The 16191-nt window shown below is 46.5% G+C and overlaps 1 protein-coding gene across 1 annotated transcript in view; it reads left to right on the top strand.

The window, feature by feature from the left end:
- P3H2 (prolyl 3-hydroxylase 2) overlaps positions 1-16191 on the top strand; it is a 62599-nt gene that overhangs the window by 15137 nt on the left and 31271 nt on the right. The window lies entirely within an intron of this gene.

Below are 16191 nucleotides of genomic sequence, written 5' to 3' on the forward strand. Positions count from 1 at the left end.
TCCTCCAGGCCAGGCAGGCAGAGAGATTTAACCAGGGTTATTCTCCAGTAGTGTGTGCATTGGGTTTTCACATTGCTGAAACATGTCCAGACATTGTTATTGCTTTTTCTCCTAGTTTATAGTAGAAGATTTCATATTTACAGTAAGACACTGGTCTTCAGCAGCAAGCATAGTCACATTTCTTTTCTGAACTACAGAGACATGGATTGCTGCAGCAGAAAATTCACAATGATTGGTGTTTTGATGGTTCCCATGTTAGCAATTGGGAGCATCATAGCCTGTACATAAGCACCTTTTCTACTATAAAGTGAGGCTTTCCAAGAACTTTTGGCTTTTGCCTTAGCAAAAAGGATATACTTCCCTGGCATGGGATGCAGTACCCCAAACTCTGCTTTACCCCAGACATACATCTTTGTATCCAGTTGCACAAGAGTTAGTGTGTTAAACTGCTGTGTGGTATCTTCCACAGAGCTGGGCAGGGAGGTTTGTAAATTTGGGAGACCTTGGAGCTTGTTTGTGCATGCACACTCATGTGCACTCATGAGTGCAGAGCCTTAGGAGTGAGTGTAACAGCTGTATTCCTTGAATCTTTCCTAGTTCCTCAGTAGAAGAAAACTTGCCAAAAATACGGCACCCTGAAGTTGTAACTGCTCTCTTTGTTCTCATTTGCTCATATCTCCAGAGGAATGAAATCATTTATTTGATTTGCCCTGCTGCTTCACACTCCTGCTTATGAATGGCTGGGACAAGACTGGGAGTATGAATAGCCTGGCTTGGAAAGATGTGTTCACTTGCACGTTGGTGTCCAAACAGAGTAGCTGGCTCTGAAATCCTATCAGTAAGGCTTCTGAGTAACTTAAAACCCTTCTCGTAGATGCTTTGAATTTCTTCCACTCTGACATTGTGTAAGCCCCTGTTGAAGTTTCATTACCTCAGTAACCACAGAAAAGCAGCCAGCCTTTTCACTGAAACCTTCCCCACAAAGGTCTGGATTCATTCCCTCACCCCCCTTTTACCTTGAATGCAGAGCACAGCTTATTGTAGTTTAAGTAACAGGGGAGAAGGCCAAGACTGCATATGGATGTGGGTGGCATCATGCTAAGGAAGTAAGAATGTGTCCTGACCCCTGGCTATCTCTGTGCCACTCTGCACTAAATGTGGAAGGAGACCTGTATAATTTTCAACATAATTAGGATATTCAGTACTTTCTTTAGAGTAGCTTATAACAGTTCAGTCACAAACAGCTGCTGTTTCATGGGCCATTCTTGGTATTTTCTGTGCTTTAAATAACTCCAGAGTTTCGTGATGTGCTCTGGTGAGACTTTTCCCTACTTTCTCTCTAAAATTTGTTCCAGAGCCTTGTGTATTGAGTCATTGATTCACCATTGGTTTAGCAGGGCATTGTGGTGTGAGCAGTCAGAAGATTTCTCTATTGCTCATTCTCTTAGGGGCAGTATTCCTGGCAGAGGAACTACAGCCCTCCCCAGAATGGTACAAGTCCTCCTCAGCACAAATATCCCCTTCCCACAATCACTACCAAGCCCCATCCAGGTTGCTTCTGGCCTGACTTCTCCTGCTACTTGTAATATAGATCAGAAGAGTTACCCAGGAATAAAAAAATGTATTTTTTTGCCAATTTTTCATCTCATCTGGTTGTACCCATGGAGACAACCGCAGTATATGCCACTGCTATGTAGAGAAGCTAAAATATCCTGTTAAAAAATTGAGACAAACCTCTGCCAGCAGCCACTACATGGAGGGCTTTTCCTTGCTGTGGAATACTGCTAGAATTTGGGAAAAGTTTTAATTTTTGCATTTTTTTTTTCTTGGTTTGGTTTGTTTTTTTTTTGGGGGGGGGGCGGTTTGAGTAGCTTAAGCCCAAACAACTGAAATTGATGGCAAACTGAACATCAAGTGAAAAGGTTTTTTATTTGATCCCCACAAGTTACCAGTTTAAATCAAATCCAGTTCTACTTGCTGATGCTTTGAGAGGAAAAGGAAAGACCTTTTTAGACACCAGGCAGTGTGTTATATGTGCCTCCCCAGACACTCTAATTTTCAGCCTTTTTTATATTCAGACACCTATAAAATTAGGGGATTATTTTGTTTGGCACAAGATCATGTCTATTTTCAGAAGCACCCAGAGCTGCTCTAAATGCTGCAGTTACTGCTGCTGGGGGAAATGGTGCCAGGCAGCTGCTTTTCATTTCTAGGGAATTTAAGAAAAATTCACTGTGCTTAGCTGATATTTTGTGTTTAGTAAAACCTTTTTCTCCCTCAAAATTTCATTAATTGCATTATTTGTTGCTTAAGCAGCAAGGTAGCAATCAGGCAGAAATGACTGATGTTATTTGCTCATATGCAATCCAAAGTTGTTGAAGCAAGGAAAGAACATGAGAAGACTTCTCGGTCCTGAGAAAGAAAAGCTCTTGCATCTGGCTGTGCTGTGGGAGATCCAAGGCAAGAAGTTTACCTTAATTGAGTGAATAAGCACAAAACCCCCATCTAACAGCTTTCCTCTTTCATGCTGGTTATGGCTTTTTATTTTCCCTTCTAATGATTTTGTCATGTGTAGTCTGCACAGAGCCAGTGTGATTCTGCTCTGTGCTACAGGATGGGATGCTCAGAGCCAGTAACAGGTGTACAAACTTTTGGAGTTCTTTCATAAAGCCTGGAGTGCTTGCACTGATGTGGTAAATAAATCACTGAGAGTGTACATGTTCAGCAAGGTGAAAGCAGGGAGGAGAGTTCCTGCTCTTGGTTTGTGCCCGTGGTCAGAATCTGCTGGGCATCAGGCACTCACCACCCTGGGAAGATGAAAAGATATGAAAGCACTAAAAATGTGATCATGTGCTTTGCCACACATCACACCGTATCTTGTTAGAGTTACTCAGTTTGGAAGACTTAGAGCCCATAGAAAAAGTTAAGAAAAAGAACCAGAAAAGCAATGTATGGTGGAAGGGTGGCAGTGGGAAATGGACCAACAGGACTTCTCTGCCCTGCTCTGGGGAGCATGAGCCTCTCCAGTGATGTGAAATCCATCCCTTTCTTAATTTGTTCATTAATTTCTGTGGTGTAGCTATTGAAGCTCCTGTGCAGGTGGGAGGGTTTGCTCTGCACATTTTCATTGCAAGTAACTGCAGAAGGAAAGAGGCTTCGCCACACCACACGGGGGCTGAGCTCTGTATGTTGGCGGGAGGAAAAGAATTCTCTTCATTAGCAAGCTGTGAATGTTTGCACTAAACGTGTTGTTGTGAATTGACTCCTGCAATTCATGTCCTCCTCATGCCATATGCTGTCAGGCTCATCAGTAAAGCCATTATTGGCCACTGTCATTTTGGTTAGACCTGACCAAACCCACCCACATGGGGGGCGAGGGAAAAAAATTCTTGGTGCATACACACTTGTAAATGGGTGAGATCAAGACACACACTCTTGGTCTTGTTTTTATTGTTCCAAAGACAAAAGTTAGCCATGTCTTTGTGAGGATGCTGGCATTGCCCTGGGTCCCTCTCTGGCTGATATCCAGGAAAACATTTTACCATAAAAGCTGTGCTGCTAGGGCTGCTTCCCTGAGACAGATGACATTTCACCCTCCTTGCTGAGAAAGCCTTGCTGTAATCTGTTAGATAAGGAAGGTATTTTTATTTCACCTCCAAATACACTGCTTGCTCAGAGCCTGGCTCAAACTGCCACAACTGCACATTTTTGCAAGGAGAGGGGGAGGCTCTTGTTTACCACAGATGCTGATTTTACCCCCTGACAGCTTGCTGAGTCACACAGATGCAGCCCAGACATGATGTAGGCTGCATCTCAGACTTCCCAGGTTTTTCCACCCTTGCAGACCTCCCATTCTGGTTCCAGCTAAAAATAGAATTGAGAGACTTGATTCATCCTCCAGAGAAAGAGCAGGGGAATGACCTGGATTTTCATGTCTTTTCCATGCAGGAACTGAAGTTCCAAAGGCAAACATTGGTGTTGGCTCTTGGAGAGACAATTGGCTTCCTGCTTCATTCCTGGGGACTCAGGACACTTTCTAACTGCACATTTTGGGCTGTGTGCTAGCTCCTGTGGCACTTAGAGATGGGAAACCTTGCTGGGCTGGGAATTTGCTGTGCTGCTGATTCAGGAAGGCAGATGGGGAAGATGCTGGAAGGTGCCTGTATTGTGACGTGTGACCAAGCTGTCTCCAGGAAGAGCTTCTGTGCTTCTTTCACAACTTCAGTGATAAGCAGCCAGCCTGGAGCAGAGCCTGGAAAATGTAGAGAGTCATGGGCTTTTTCATTCCTGGTTGTGCACAGCTTCTTCATCTTGGCCCTTGAGAAAGAGCAGAGCTCTGGTTTATTATTTTCCAGCTCACAGCCAAGGCAGACTAGCCTCATGGAAACTGGATCCTTGGGGAAGGAAAGTTTAGAGGGTGTTGGTTTGTTTCCTTTGCCATTTATCTTGCTCGAGGAGATGATGGACTGGGAATGAGGCAGGTATATCACCATCTGAATAATGTGGATTGCCTAGTGCGTTTTGGGATGAATCCCAGTTTCCTTTGGCTTTTTTTATCCTAAAACGTGTCAAGTGCTTATGTGAATTTCACCAAGTGACTTGGTGCTTCTCAAGCAATAGAGCTTCAGTTGAATGGAGGCATGTTTCCCAGCATGAGGAAGGAGAGGCTCCCGAGTGCCCTGGGTGGCAGCAGTAAGTCAGGCACACGCTGCAGGTACCAGCTGAGGAGAAGGCTGGTGGAGACAGTGGTGCACCAGTGCCTGCCTGCCCTGACACACTGATCTTGCTCTACACATTCATGTCTTCTCTGTTTTCAAAAATGTCCATTATAGCAGTCCCCCAGCTCTTTCTCATCTCTTTTCCCTTGTCTGTACCCTTGGGTTCGACTGGGTGCCAAGGGGCAGCACAAAATCAGAAATGCCTGACCAACACAGGGCTCCTTTGACTTCTGGTTTCAGGAGGAGGCAGAGTTGGGTGAGAAACAGTTTCCTACCTGGAATTTCCTGTTTGGGTGCTGGGAAGGTACTTAGGGATTCCAATCTTAATTACGAATTTTCTGTTCAGTTAAGATCCTTCCCAGATAAACTTGAGACCAATACCAGATGTGTCACAAACATTCTGCTCCTTTGAAGCTCCTTGCAATAACAGGCTGTGGACATGCAGTGCAGCGCAGAAACTACTTTTGAAAACCTACTTGTCCCAGGCTTTTTGTTATTGCTGTTGTTACTCTTAGGAACATTTGTGTGCACTAGAAAATACATGATTAATGGTATTGGGGAAGGAGGAGGAGGTTTGCTTTTGGTTTTTGTTTTTATGCAGCTGACAGAGAGAACAGCTGTATCCAGTTACAATAAAGGTCCCCAAGAGTGGCCAGCACTGGGCACTCAAGGAGAGACAGAAAAACATGTTCAGAGCACAAACAGGATGCTTGTTTTCACTATAAAAGGCAGTTAGCAATTACAGTGCTTCATTAGGAACTGCGGCAAATGATCTGGCCTGGCAAATTTTCTGAATTAAAAGTGCTCAAGATCGTTCAGAAATTGTAACTAATTCCTAAAGATCATAGATTCATGTGAATGCTGCATTGAGTGAAAGATTAAAAACTTCTATAGTCCAGCCATCTGCTTGGGATGGGTACATGCCAGATTATTATATGTGTTTTTAAAATCCTTCTGAGGAGAATCCTGAATTCCCAAAGGAAAATGACCTTGAAGTTGGGTATTCTTTATCCTGATACCTAGATAAACATTTGTACGTGATGCAAACAAAGCCAGTGGCTATACTCTGGTTCCTCATCACCTTTCTTTTCCTATGTCAGCCTGCATCTGTAGTGTGTTTTCAGCTCCCCTCTGTGTTTTCAATTCTAGCTTGAGAAAGCCAACTGCTTTCAGTCCTCCTTCCTGAACCAGACCTTCCAGAATATTTTTCTCTTGCCTCCTGTCCATGCTCCAGCTGTGCTGGGTGTGTTTTTAACTTGGTTCCACTTTCACCAAAGCACAGACTTTGCATTTCTTGCTGCTGGTGTCCTGCAGTGGGAATGCCAGGACTGATGCTGCTGTGAGATAGGCTGTTTGCAAAAGCAGCCCACATTCTTTGGATTATTCTAGCCCTTACATTTCTGCAGAAATCAGATCATTTGCAGGGCACCTGTGGCCTTTGTGTTTGTAGGTCCAAGGCTGAGTTAAAGGGAAGAGTGCTTGTGAAAGGGCCCTTCCTGCTGAGGGAGGCTCTTCCTTGTCCCAGGCATGGGCCGGGGGGATGCTGCCCACCCGAGAACACTGACAGCATGTGCAGATGTTTTGGGGACAATGGGATGGACAAAGGCAGCGTTTCCTGTCTGAGTAGGTCTATTTGCTGAGGAAGGTGGTTTCAGGGCCAAAAGAGCAAGAGCAGAAGAGTCCCTTGGGTGGTTTATGGCAGTGTTTTTCCAGAGGAGATGCTGATTTAATACTTCCTGTTGTTCAGTGGGATTCTGCAGTTCCCAGGGCAGGAGAGTTCATGGTGCTGAGCCCTTGTGTAATGGGGGGCAGTGCAATGGCCACACGTGCTCCCCACGCCAGCAGATGTGGGAAATGCTGGGTGCTGCTGCCTGTCAGGCTGGAAAACACTGCCAGATTCATGAGGAGGTCTGGAGGGCAGGGGCAGAACTGCAGGGTATTGCTCTGGAAGCAGCTGGCACTGAGGGAGCCTCCTGCCTTGCTGGGAGCTGGGGAACAGGATAAGGTCATAGCAGGGCTCTGAGCCAGCTCCACAGCTCCATGAAGTTGCAAGTGCTGGTGAAGACAAGAGTTCCTTAGTGTTCTACTTATAAGCAAATTCCCCTGCACTGGATTATGAATTATCAGATCCAGACAGAGGAAGTCTCTCATAATTCTCTTCCTCTGAGGTAACGCAGATTCTTTGTGAATTAACTTGTTTTACAAACTAGAAGCACAGGATACAAAAACAGTGGTTAAGAATCTCCTCCAAGTAGTACTCCGGTGGATGGAAAGTTAATGTAGGTCAGACAGCTGTGCCAAATCCCAGCTATCCAAACTGGGTAGCAGACTTTCTGCTTTCCTGTATCCCTTCACATCCTAGATGATGTAAGCACCAATAAGCAGCTCAACACGTGTCTATTCCAATCATGTCAATGGATAAAGCCACACAGAATGTGTGCTCCTTGGGCTAAAGTTGTCTTTGGAGAGCTGGAGATGTGTTTTCCACTCCTCCCCTTCACTCTGTTATCTCCAGAGAGAGCTGATAACCTGTCTTCCCTTCCTCCTGGTTTTTTACTTGCCATAAACTGCTGATAGACAATAGCAGTCTGTGATGAGCTGTCACAGAACAGGGTTATCATCCCATACCACTGCAAAAGTGACAAATATTTGATACCATTTGTTTTTTCCTTTTTCCCTTTTCCATTTTCCATCCTATAGTGAAGTTAAAGTTCACTTGTTTCATTTTGTCAGCCTTCCCAGCAGCAAGTAGTGCTTGGCAGGGTAACACTAAGAGTTCATGGACCAAAAATTATAAATACCTTGAAATTTAGGTTGCATGCTCCAAATTTCAGTTTTTATAGGGAAAAAAGTATTGTTTCACATTACAGAAGGGAAGTGGAGAAAATCAAATGCTTCAAGCAAGGTCTTGTCCAGGAATGGAATCCAAATAAGTGCTGTCAGCTTGTGGCCTCTACAGACAGAGGCAATTTGGGAGGGGGACATGAGCTCAGCACTGCACTCCTGTGTCCAGGGACTTGGCCCTGCTGCTGCTGGAGGATGGGGAGAAGGGCCAGTGGGAGTGTGAAGATGCTGCTTCCAAAATGAGGAAGCCTCCTTAAAAGGAGGAATTAGATGACAAGGGCCCTTCACACTGATCACATGAAGGAGGAGATGGACACATGTGGGTGTCCTCCATAGGTGACCTCTGTGAGTGATGATAATTTATGGAAAGGAGGGCGTGTGCTGGGGGTCCCATCTGGAAAGTGGTTTTCCTGTGAATTCTGGATTGCAATGAAACCTAGGTGGGAGGAGAGGTGTGTGAGTGACATCTATCCTGCAGAGTTTTGGGATGCTCCAGGGTTATTCTGGAGTGTTGACTACCTGGATTTGTCACTTCAGTATAACCACCAAAGTTCTCACCACGTGCACACCTGTGAAATGAGGCTTGTAGCCATGGATAAATTAATTCTATTTGGAATTTTCATCATACATACATAATAAAAAAGACCAGGTACAAACTTGCATAAAATTCTGGATGAGAGCTGTTAGAAAGAAATTTTAGTAGGAGATGAGCAGTGATTTAGGAAAGAGTTGAACTGATATGTTTCTGCTTTTTTAATTGAAAAAATATCCAGAGGAGAAAAAAAACCAACACAGTAAATCTCTTTCAGGAGCTGGACACCAATGTTTAAATACCTGCTTTGGTTTTGCCCTGTGGTGTGAGAGAGTAACCCAGTTCAGCAATATATTCTGATTAATGTGTCAGTTCCCTTCTCTGGAACACAGAGATCAAAGGTTTTTTGAAAATTCTTCCTTCCCACATGGAGGGCTATTCCTGGTGTTATTTTTGGAACTGGGGTTACCAGAAGTTTTCCAGGAAGAAAATTGCAAATCTCAGTGCTCTGTGGGCCATCTGCTTAATTTAATTTTTTTTCTTACACGAGACACTTTGGAGCCTCTACACAACCAGACAGTCATGTTGACTGATTCTGGCATGTCGCAGAACAAGCACCTTGTAGCCTGAACCAGATGTGGGGAGGCTAATGAGGTGTCTGTAACCTGAGTGTGAAAACCTGAAGCTGCAGCAAAAATTTGGAATTTGATAACTCTTGAGGTAATGGAAATTAGTGCTTTAGGCAGAAGAGAAAGTGCATGTTTGGGGTAAAGTGCTATTAAAGGCAATGAAGCAGTGCATTAATTAGAAATTAGGGATATTACCTTGAGAGTTGAATACTGACTAGAAAGTGAGGTCCCTGGCAAAACTTTTGTGATATACTTCTTTCTATTTGGTTACTTTTAACTGATGAAAAAACACAGCTTGCAAACATGGAGTTTAAATCCATAGTCCACGTTTACCTGGAGTATGATTTCCTCTCTTGCACTGGGAGCCAGAGCAGTGCTGGTGGGAATTGTGGTGAGTCCCTGCACAGGGTCTGGAGCTCAGGATCGGGCCATGAGTGGTGACACACTGCCACTTCTCACACTAGTCACATGTAGATGGAAATGGGGGCATTAGGGAAAGAAACTATTTTGGAAGCCACCTTTGGGATGCTGGATTTTTCTTCTGCTTTGGCAGGAGCAAGAAAACTCAGACTTCCAGCTGGTCCCTTCAGACCACTGTCAGTCATTTTGACATACTTGGACCTCCAGCCCTATAGCTCAGATCTGTTAGTGACAGTATTTTTCTCTTTACCTGACCTTTTGACAGCTCATTTGGAATGGGAAAGCTTGTTGGGCAGCACAAGAATCAACCACTCTCATTAGCTGGAGATGTGGCTTTGCCTTCACTTTTCTGGTTCTGGATCCTTGACATGCTGACAGTGGGGCACATCCCACCATCCCTGGATAGCTGGGAGTCTGCAAGCTATCTCTTCAGAGCTGAGACAGGTCCCCCATAATCCCAGTGCCCATTGCCTCCCTGGGAGCTGAGCCCAAGGACTGGTACCAGATGGGGCAGCCCAGGACATTCAGTGCACACTGTTGCCCATGTTGGTGAAATCAGGGCTGTCCTGTGCGGTGGTTTTTAATCTGAAAATTGCAATTTGGTGTTCCCAGGGGTTTCAGGCTGCAAAGATCTCCCTGTTCTCCGGGATGGGATTCCTGCATGCTTGCAGCATAGCACAGGTGTTGTGAGCTGGAGTGGGGACAAACTGCTTGTGCCTGACCTGGGGCTGTTAAACTCCCCTCAGATATGCAAAACTACACTGAAATTTGAATGCAAAATTTTTGTAGCATCATTCTCATAAAATATCAAGGAATGTTTTTATCATCTCTTAGAAATAGAAGGAAAACCCCCATTAGCTTGGGGTGTCTTGCACCCAGGCACTTCACGTGTTACAACTATCTAGACAGATAGAAATAACTACTTTAAATCATCACTCTTGCTTAGGGCTTTTGTGTTCCATTGGGAGAGGGCTCTTCACTCTCTCACTCATATTCCTTTGAGAAACTTCATATGTTTGTTTTCGTCTTGTCTGTTTGGCATGCTGAAGCAAAATGATGTGATTGACCTTTAGGGTTACAGATGAAGCCTGGTTTCCGATCCTTGTTAATTTAGGATAACTGCAGGAAAATCTCAGAAGCACTGAGATTGATATTTCAGATGAAAGCAGAAGCTGAATGGCTTGAAGAGGTTGAGCACTTGGGAAGTTTGTAAATATTCAACTGAGAGGAGCAGAGCGTGTGTGTGTGTGTGTGTGTGTGTATGATTTACTGGGTGTCCTTGGCAACCTTCGCCTGTTTATTGGAGCAGAGCAGGAATAGCCATTACGAAAAAAAAAAAAAAACAACCAAAAAAAAACCAACCAAGAAAAAACAAAAAACCAAAATAAAACAAAAAAAAACCACCCCCAGGAAATCTTTTTAAGTTTTGCTCCTGCGGCGCTCCCCGGTGATCCCAGCCCAGCCCCGGCCCGGCGCTGCTCGCTCCGCAGCTGCTCCCGCTGCCTGTGGGAGATCCTCTTGGCATTTTTCTCAGGGATCTCGGAACGTGCCTGCAGCACCATGTGGATCACATGGAGCCATCCCAATTCCCCGTCCGTCCGTGCGATGGAAACCTGCCCATCCCTGTTGTCCGCTAGGCCCTCCCAAGGGAGGGAGAGAGAAGGGAGCAGCAATATCCGAGTTCAGCTCCGAGGGGCTGTGGAAAACCAGCCTCTCTTCTGTGCAATCTGCTGTAATAAACATCAGCCCAGAGCCTGGGACAGAGGGATAAATCCTCCAAGACTCTGCTGAGGGGCCACTCCACGTCACCATGGCCCTGTCATACAACGCTGAATATTCAGCGAGGTTGTTGCTGCCAAGTGTTTTGGTTTAAGCATCAGGCTGACCCTGCTGCGTGCAGCATCCCTGTGTGCTCGCTCAGCCCCCGAGAAGTCGGGGCTCTAATGGAGCGAAGCTGCGGCAATTCACAGGAAAGCACTGGGGTAATTACTGACAAGGCTGTTTACATATCAAGTTCCCTCGCTGTGATGCGCTGATTTGGCACTTTGTACGCAGCTGCCGGTTTAATGCTGAAGCCAGCCTTTTCCCAAGCTCGGCTGTGAGAGAACCGCTTAAAAATGTGTTGCCTAATTGCTGTTGCTTAATTAACAGTAAGAGCATGCCAGCTCTGCATCTTGGCTGTGCCGGGGAAGGGAGGCAAGCAAAACCGGGAGGGAGAAGCTCAGAGGAAGCCTGGAGCACAGTAGGTTTGTGCAGGTCTTAATGATCTGCCAAGCACTGCTGAACTTTTTCACCGGGTGGTAAAAAACTCTTACAATTTTTTCTTTTCCTGTCCCTTCTTCCAAGCCTGAGAGGCGGCAGCTTGGTACGGTACAGGTTGGAAGGGAAGGTGTTGGGCTTAACAAGTCACTGTGTATTCTGGATTGGAAGGGGCCCACAGGGATCATTGAGGCCAGCTCTTACATGAATGTCCTGGAGGTTTGTTTCTGCTGCCTCCGTGTTTGCTTTGAGTGTGTGGAGCGTGGGTGTGCTGTGGCTGCACATCTGGGGTCAGTCAGCATGCAGCACTGCAGCAGCAGCAGGGGCTGGAAGCAGAGGGGCTGCATTACTGCTGGGCACTCAGGGGTCTCTGCACCCGTGGGGTGGACAAGCCTGGTGCTTCACCCATCTCACTCTTCAGCTCTAATGCCACCTGATTTTTTTTTTTTTTTTCATTTTTAGTATTTTACTGTCTTGCAGTACTGGACTTGGACTTAGAGAGGTAGGAAAGGCTTGTATAATCTCCTCCTGTTTGCTGCCTGTGCAGGGGTGCTCTCCTGGCGAGCTGGAGGCTGAGCAGCATTGGCCTGGCTGCCCTTCCTGGTGGGAAGTGCAAACAGGAAGGTGCTGATGTTCAGGCTCAGTCAGCAGCCCCCAGCCAGCCTGTTTTTAGCATTAACTGTCTGCCCAGTGGAAAGGCCACATTCAAGCAGGATATCCCTCTGTGGGTCTTGGATGACTGTGGCATGGATGAAGGTATGAATGAGTGGGTGTTCTTTGCTGCCTGCAGATGTATATGTGCACTCCTGCCCTTGGAGTTCAGAGAGGGGTTTAGATCCATCTGCAGAAGAGCACTGAGCCTCTGCCGTGGTTAAGTGGCTGTTCAGACTTGGAAGGAAGGAGTGGAACATAAGATCAAAGGCAGATAGATGAGGCTGTAGGTCTCAGACATCTGCTAAGTGCATTGCAATTGGCTGTGCTGCAACATTAAATTCCCAATGCCTCTTGCAGAGGAGAATTCCCATTGCCTGCATTACATGGCAGCCCAAATACGCAGCCTGTGCTGTGCTGCAGTAGAGTTTAATTTTTTTCCAGACCAGCTTTTAATCCACTTACTTTTCAGTAGGCCTTTTTGAACATAAATGAATGTAATTAAATGTGTGTTTCCCAGCTGGGTGAAGGCAAGGTAGAGAAAGGCAGATGGCCTGGAAGGGAACACAAAGACTTTTGAACAAGCTGCTGTGAGGTACTCTTATGTGGTTTTTGGACTTCATGAGCATCCAGTGAGGGAGGTGCCAGGGGAAACGTGGGTTATACCCATGTGAATTGCCCTGATCAGAATCCTCCTGTTTGTTGCAGAAGTGCGTGGGACTCATCAGGGGAAGTGGTGAGGAAATGAATGTCTTTGGGATCTTGGTTATTGCTCTGTAGGAGTGTGAACAAGCTGTGCTCTTGCTGTAGATCTGTGGCAGCTGTGTCATCTGATGTGGTGCTGAGCAAAGAGCTCTTCAGGCCAAGGGGTATTGGTGTCCTTCAGTGCTTTACAGGATTTGATGCACCAGAGTAACTTATAAGATACCTCAGAGTGTGTATGTGAAAGGGAGCATCTGGGTATGAGTTCAGGTCAGATTTAATTCTCACACTGCTATGAAGGCAATTCTTCATTTCTTGTTCAAGTGTGGAGCGGATTGATGTGGACCAGTGGAAAATACTTCAAGTCCTTTGACTGGTGGGACAGCAGAGTTCAGTGCCTGCCTGTGATCAGATAAAACATGAAGCTTGCTATATGGACTGAGAAAAAGGAGTCCCACAAATATGTCCATAAGTTGGAGTTGCTTAACAGGACCTCCTGGAACTGAATCTTTGGTTTGTTTGCCCATGATTCTGGGAGGTGAAGTGGGATGTAGTTTCAATGCCTGAGTTCAGTACTTTCAGAACTAGACTGTAAAGATTTTTTGAGGGAATTTCTCTGCAAGCTTTAAAGGGAAAAATCCACAGTTTACCATCAAATCTTCTCCCCAGGACAAGGTTCCTCCCAGCAGTGCTCTCAGAATGTTCCCACGCATGCTGGCCCCAGATCAGTTTGACACTGGAGGAGGCTCAGGGTGCTGCTGGGAGCAGATCAGTGGCCAGGCTGTGCCTGGGGAAGGTGGCATTGGCTCAGGGTCAGCTGCTGGAAGGGAAGGTAGCCTGAAGGCTAAGGAATAGTTAAACTATTGATACCCTAGAGCTGTTGGCCACTGCTGGCTGGTGGAAGATGCTGCATGTTTCTGAAGCTCTGGATTTCTTTCTCTTTTCACGCAGCCAGTGCTAAGGCATTCTTGCACACTGAGGAAACAGTAAATAACTCTCAGGCTGCAGAGCACCAGTTTTGTTTCAGCTGCAAGGTCCTGAGGTGTGTGGCATCTCCCATCAGTGGAGCTGGGAGAAGGGGCAGGAGCAATGTTTTTGAGGCTTTGGTGGCATGGCTGTGGCTGCCCTGCTCCTTCCCTCGCTGTGGCAGCTGCATGGGGACAGAGCTGTGCTGGAAGCAGTTTGCTGCCCTCGTGGTGACAGCGTGGAGATGGAGCACAGCTGCTTGCAGCGGGTGACAGATGACAGAGCTCCTGCCATGGCCTCCTCAGGCCCCTGGCACCACTCCCAGAGCTGCTGCCTCAAAGCTGCCGGGGGACGAGGTCGGGGAGGGGGTGCAGGGGAGCCAAGGACCCACGAGCTGGGGCAGGGTGACCTCTGGGCTCTCCTGTTCCCTCATGAGGGCAGCAGGGCAGGGAGGGGGGTCAGTGTTTCCAGTCTTGGCTTTTACGCTTTATTGCTGCTGCTTTCAGCAAACTGGTTTGGCCAGAGGATTTCTGGGGGCTTGCAGACAATGGCTGCTCACATTTTCCAGCTGTCAGATACTTAATGACATTAACTCCCCAGCCTTCTATTTTCTTTTTTACTAATTTACTTTATTTTTTTCTCTCTGGCACAGCCAGCTGAAGTGCTTCCAGCAGCCAGATAGACCCAAATCCTGGCCCCCATCAGATGCCTTTTCCATACACAAAATGAATTATTTCCTTGCTCTCCTCTTCCACTCTCAGGGACTCTGCTCTGCCAGGTGCCCTTCAGCAGCAAAGGGGTTTCTTGCTTATTGGAAGCAAAGTGCTGAACATCTGAGATGCACTGGGGATCCCTGATCTTTCCCTCCCCTGGAGGAGCTGTAAATGTGCATTAACCTTACGGATGTGTAGGAGGAAAGTGTCTCCCCCTTGAGAGCAAGGAAATAATTCATTTTGTTCATGGAAAAGGTATCTGTTCTTTGCACAGACAGCTCAAAGCAGCAAAAGCCACAGGGTCTGAGCCTCACAGAGAAGGGGAGGTGCAGGCTTTGCCAGCTGCATGGCCCTGTCACACACAGCCACCAGTGTCCCTGCTTTGCCCCTTTGTGGGCTCTTCCTGCAGAGGTTGGCAGGTCCCCATGGCTCTGAGTCAGTGGCTGGGCTGCAGGGTCAGCACAGCCCTGGGCAGGGCGAGCTGCAGCCTCAACCCTGGTGTCTGCAGGCACTCCTTGAGCTGTGCTGGGCCACTTTGTTCAGTTATTTTTGTCAATTAACAGACAATTTGCATCCTGCTTTCCTGAAGGGAAAGGGTGGTCGGGACGAAGACACTTGGCACACAGGAAAAAAAGGGAAAGTACCTTTGAACTCTGTCCAGCTGCTTGAATTCTGGAGTTGAGGTGCATCATACCACTTCTAAACTGCTAACTGACCCTTTCCACCTAGCTTTGACTCCAGGCATACAGTTTGCCCTTGATACATAATATGTGATATATATATAATACAATACAATATATAAAGTGCGTGCAGGTGTACAGACAGTTGGCATGCTGTCACAACATGCTGCTGCTGTGTGTGAGTAGGCCTGTGTGTCGAGATAAGAGCTGTAATGCTTGAGGAGACTTTGGCCTGGGAACATCTCAAAGGTTCACAGTGCGTTTATGCCCCACGGTGGGGCATACCTGCTAGCTGTTTGCTCTGGATTTTGCACAGGATCTGCACAAAAAAAAAAAAAAAAAAAAAAGCTCATTAGATCATTTAGGAACTCAGAACTCTAGAGAGTTTCAGTAAGTTGCTTCAATTATTCTTTGGTACTACTGCTTTTTGTTTTCTTTCTCTTTTTATAATGCTATAGCAGTAGGTAGTCACAAAAGGTCAGTGCTTTAGTTTATTAATCAGTGTACAGGCATGTTAGCAAATCCTTCCTGCCCCAGGGAGTGTGGAATGTGAGGGACACAGCCTGGGAGAGCCACGGCACTAAAGTCTGGCAAGATCTAAGCTGTCATTCTGTGTAGCAGCAAGGAGATGTCCTCTGCAGGATTTAAGAGCTGAGAGCCTTAAATCAGCCTGGGTCCGACTCGTGAACCAAAACTCATCATTGGAGTTGAATGTCAGCAAAAGCATCTTTGCTCCCCTTTGCACTGAAGAAAGTGAACTTCAGTTGTTCTCAGGGGTAGCAAGTGAGGCTGTGCTTCCCCCAGCCATCAGAGTGGGCAGCGGGACCACCTGGCTCGTGTTTCCCAGGGGCTTGCTTTAGCCTGCAGACACTTGCCAATTTGCCAGCAGTGCAAAGGCAGAGTGTGGGAGGATTCCCATGGGGTGGTGAGTAGGAGTTGATAGCTTGTACCTCACAGACCTCCCGATGTGCAAGAGAAAAACTCAAGTATAAAGGGTACTGAGGGCTGTTGTTCCTGCAGACCTGACATTATTCCAGTCCACTTCACCTGAGGCTTCTCCCTTTTGCACCGTTTCAT

Source organism: Lonchura striata, chromosome 10 (assembly GCF_046129695.1).
Source record: "Lonchura striata isolate bLonStr1 chromosome 10, bLonStr1.mat, whole genome shotgun sequence".
NCBI lineage: Eukaryota > Metazoa > Chordata > Aves > Passeriformes > Estrildidae > Lonchura > Lonchura striata.